This window comes from Phalaenopsis equestris, unplaced genomic scaffold, assembly GCF_001263595.1.
Source record: "Phalaenopsis equestris unplaced genomic scaffold, ASM126359v1 Scaffold000036, whole genome shotgun sequence".
In the NCBI taxonomy this organism is placed as follows: domain Eukaryota; kingdom Viridiplantae; phylum Streptophyta; class Magnoliopsida; order Asparagales; family Orchidaceae; genus Phalaenopsis; species Phalaenopsis equestris.
Window position 1 is genome coordinate 3,121,859 of NW_018164478.1, and position 5,238 is coordinate 3,127,096.

Genomic DNA, 5,238 nt, shown 5'->3' on the forward strand with positions numbered 1-5,238 from the left:
ACTTCACTATGAAATGTGAAGAAATGTACTGATTTTACCACACTCAAATCCTCTTTATAATCTTGGAACTCACAAATGCACCTCCTCTCTCAATCACACGAGAGAAATTTTAGAAATTCACCCATTACACGCATACACCGCTTCATGTTACTTCGCCCGCCCCTCCCGCGGTGAAGAAACCCGAGACTTAAAGCCTCGAACTGCAAAAATCAGTTACAGGCATCTGGACGCTACTTCTAAGTGCTAGGTTTTCTGATGGTTGGGTGCAAGGTGCGAACTGGGCGCTGCCTTTCCATGCGCTTCAGTCCTGGAGTCGTTCTTCTGGGTGTTGGATCGCTCGTCTCAAGCGTCGAGTTTCCGAACGCCTTGTTTCGAAAGTTGAAAACTTGCCCCTGGGCGCTATCTTTCCACACACTCGAGTCCTAAAGCATTTGGTGGGGCACTTAGTACCAGTCACTGGTGTCGCACCCCCCCTAGGTATTTCGGTGACCGACCATTTGAATAATTTTAATACTATGATAAATTTGTCAGTGCAGTCGAGATCTATCATAGTTTTTTTATTCAAAATATTAAATGCAACAGATGAAGAAAGTGAAAGACGGATTAAAGCTAGTGTTGTTCAATCAAACAGTTCTCATTCTTTCAGATTCATCGATTCAGGTTTTTTGGTGATTCCTTCCTGTGAAAAATACAGTCTCTTTTGATTCAATAAATTTTCAAGTTGAATTTTTCATAACACAAAGTTCGTACTAGTGAACATCTTCACCTTGTATCTTGCTTCGTTGGTCATTACTCCCACTCAATTCAAATAAATTCAGAAAAAAAACCCTGCACTAATACTGCTTATTAGGAGGTATGAACTTCTAAGAACATGTAGAAAAAAAACATATTCGAAAGATCAGGAACAAACAAATTGAGCAGAAGCACACAAATAAGAAATAAAAAAACATTTAACTCGGAGAAAACTTGAAAATAGAAAAAAACTATGGAGCCACGACATACAGAGAACTTCACTATGAAATGTTAGGAATCATACTGATTTTACCACACTCAAATCCTCTCTATAATCTTGAAACTCACAAATGCAACTCCTCTCTCAATCACACGAGAGAAATTTAGAAATTCACCTATAAAATGCATACACCGCTTCATGCTACTTCGCTCGCCCCTCCCGCGGTGAAGAAACCCGAGACTTAAAGCTCAAACTGCAGAAATCGGTTACAGGCATCAGGACACTACTTCTGAGTGTTGGGTTTTCTGATGGTTGGGTGCAAGGTGTGAACTGGGCGCTGCCTTTCCAAGCGCTCGAATTCTGGAGTCATTCTTTTGGGCGTTGGATCGCTCGTCCCGAGCGTCAAGTTTCCAAATGCCTTGTTTTCGAAAAGTTGAAAACTTGCTTTTGGGCGCTATCTTTCCACATGCTCGAGTCCTAGAGCATTTGGTGGGGCACTTAGTACCAGACGCTGGTGTCCTCCCCCCCCCTCCCCCCCTCCCGCAGTCCTGGAGCATTTGGTGGGGCATTTAGTACCAGGCACTGGTGTCGCCACTCCCCCCACCTCCAGGTATTTCGGTGACTGACCATTTGAATAATTTTAACACTGACAAATTTTTTAGTGCAGTCAAGATCTATTGTAGTTTTCTCATTCAAAATATTGAATGCAACAGATGAATAAAGTGAAAGACGGATTAAAGCTAGTGTTCAATCAAACTGTTCTCATTCTTTCAGAATCATCGATTCAGATTTTTTGGTGATTCCTTCCTGTTAAAAATATAGTTTCTTTTGATACAATAAATTTTCAAGTTAAATTTTTCATTAGACAAAGTTCTTACCATTGAACATCTTCACCTTGTATCTTGCTTCGTTGGTCATTGCTCCCACTCAATTCAAATATCTTCAGAAAAAATAGCCCTGCTCTAATACCGCTTATTAGGAGTATTTGAACTTCCAAGAATTTGCAGAAAAAAAACACATATTCGAAAGATCAAGAACAAACAAATTGAGCAGAAGCACACAAATAAGAAATAAAAAAAGATTTAACTCGAAGAAAACTCGAAAGTAGAAAAAAACTATGGAGCCACGACATACAGAGAACTTCACTATGAAATGTCAGGAATCATGATTTTACCACACTCAAATCCTCTTTACAATTTTGGAACTCACAAATGCACCTTCTCTCTCAATCACATGAGAGAAATTTTAGAAATTCACCCATAACGCGCATACACCGCTTCATGTTACTTCGCTCACCCCTCCCGCGATGAAGAAACCCGAGACTTTAAAGCCTTGAACTGCAAAAATCGGTTACAGGCATCATGATGCTACTTCTTAGTGTTGGGTTTTCTGATGATTGGGTGTAAGGTGCGAACTGGGCGCTGCCTTTCCATTTGCTCGAGTCCTGGAGTCGTTCTGGGCGTTGGATCACTTGTCCCGAGCGTCGAGTTTCTGAGCGCCTTGTTTTCAAAAGGTTAAAAACTTGCTTCTGGGCGCTATCTTTCCACATGCTCGAGTCCTGGAGCATTTGGTGGGCACTTAGTACCAGGCGCTAGTGTTCCCCCCCAGATATTTTCGTGATTGATCATTTGAATAATTTTAACACTATGACAAATTTTTCGGTGCAGTCGAGATCTATCGTAGTTTTCTCATTCAAAATATTAAATGCAACAGATGAAAAAAGTGAAAGACGGATTAAAGCTAGTGTTGTTCAATCAAACAGTTCCCATTCTTTCAGAGTCATCGATTCAGGTTTTTTGGTGATTCCTTCCTGTGAAAAATACAGTCTCTTTTGATACAATAAATTTTCAAGTTGAATTTTTCATAACACAAAGTTCGTACTAATGAACATCTTCACCTTGTATCTTGCTTCGTTGGTCATTACTCCCACTCAATTCAAATAGATTCAGAAAAAAAAACCCTGCACTAATACTGCTTATTAGGAGGTATGAACTTCCAAGAACATGTAGAAAAAACACATATTCGAAAGATCAGGAACAAACAAATTGAGCAGAAGCACACAAATAAGAAATAAAAAAACATTTAACTCGGAGAAAACTTGAAAATAGAAAAAAACTATGGAGCCACGACATACAGAGAACTTCACTATGAAATGTTAGGAATCATACTGATTTTACCACACTCAAATCCTCTCTATAATCTTGAAACTCACAAATGCAACTCCTCTCTCAATCACACGAGAGAAATTTAGAAATTCACCTATAAAATGCATACACCGCTTCATGCTACTTCGCTCGCCCCTCCCGCGGTGAAGAAACCCGAGACTTAAAGCTCAAACTGCAGAAATCGGTTACAGGCATCAGGACACTACTTCTGAGTGTTGGGTTTTCTGATGGTTGGGTGCAAGGTGTGAACTGGGCGCTGCCTTTCCAAGCGCTCGAATTCTGGAGTCATTCTTTTGGGCGTTGGATCGCTCGTCCCGAGCGTCAAGTTTCCAAATGCCTTGTTTTCGAAAAGTTGAAAACTTGCTTTTGGGCGCTATCTTTCCACATGCTCGAGTCCTAGAGCATTTGGTGGGGCACTTAGTACCAGACGCTGGTGTCCTCCCCCCCCCTCCCCCCCTCCCGCGTGCAAGGTGTCAACTGGGCGCTGCCTTTCCTTGCTCTCGAATTTTGGAGTCATTCTTCTGGGCGTTGGATCGCTCGTCCCGAGCGTCAAGTTTCCAAATGTCTTATTTCCGAAAAGTTGAAAACTTGCTTTTGGGCGCTATCTTTCCACATGCTCGATTCCTAGAGTATTTGGTGGGGCACTTAGTACCAGACGCCATGAAACCCCCGGGACCGACCATTTGATTAATTTTAACGCTATGACAAATTTGCTAGTGCAGTCGAGATATATCGTAATTTTTTCATTCAAAATATTGAATTCAACAGATGGAAAAAAGTGAAAGATAGACTAAAGCTAGTGTTGTTCAGTCAAACAGTTCCCATTCTTTCAGATGCCTCGATTCAAGTTTTTGGGTGATTCCTTCCTGTGAAAAATACAGTTTTTTTTTTATACAATAAATTTTCAAGTCGAATTTTTCATAACACAAAGTTCGAACCATTGAATATCTTCACCTTGTATCTTGCTTCGTTGGTCATTACTCCCGCTCAATTCAAATATCTTTAGAAAAAAAACCCTGCTCTAATACCGCTTATTAGGAGGATTTGAACTTCCAAGAACTTGCAGAAAAACACATATTTGAAAGATCAGGAACAAATAAACTGAGCAGAAGCACACAAATAAGAAATAAATAAATTTTAACGTAGAGAAAACTCGAAAATAGAAAAAAACTATGGAGCCACGACATACAAAGAACTTCACTATTAAATGTGAAGAAATGTACTGATTTCACCACACTCAAATCCTCTCTACAATCTTGGAACTCACAAATGCACCTCCTCTCTCAATCACACGAGAGAAATTTTAGAAATTCACCACCCATAACACGCATACACCGCTTCATGCTACTTCGCTCGCCCCTCCCGCGGTGAAGAAACCCGAGACTTAAAGCCTCGAACTGCAGAAATCAGTTACAAGCATCTGGACGCTACTTTTGAGTGTTGGGTTTTCTGATGATTGGGTGCAAGGTGCGAACTGGGCGTTGTCTTTCCATGTGCTCGAGTCCTGGAGTCGTTCTTTTGGGTGTTGGACTGCCCGCCCCGAGCGTCGAGTTCCCAAACACCTTGTTTTTGAAAAGTTGTAAACTTGCTCCTGGGCCACACGCTTGAGTCCTGGAGCATTTGGTGTGGCACTTAGTACTAGGCGCTGGTGTCCAAATGCTTCACTATGAAATGTGAAGAAATGTACTGATTTTACCACAGTCAAATCCTCTCTACAATCTTGGAACTCACAAATGCACCTCCTCTCTCAATCACACGAGAGAAATTTTAGAAATTCACCCATAACACGCAAACACTACCGCTTCATTTTACTTTGCTCGCCCCTCCAGTGGTGAAGAAACCCGAAACTTAAAGCCTCGAACTGCAAAAATCGGTTACAGGCATCTGGACGCTACTTCTGAGTGTTGGGTTTTCTGATGATTGGGTGCAAGGTGTGAACTGGGCGCTGCCTTTCCATGCGCTCGAGTCCTAGAGTCGTTCTTCTGGGTGTTGGATCGCTCGCCCCGAGCGTCGAGTTTTCGAACACTTTATTTGTGAAAAGTTGAAAGCTTGCTTCTGGATGCTATCTTTCCACATGCTCGAGTCCTGGAGCATTTGGTGGGGCACTCAGTACCAGGGGCA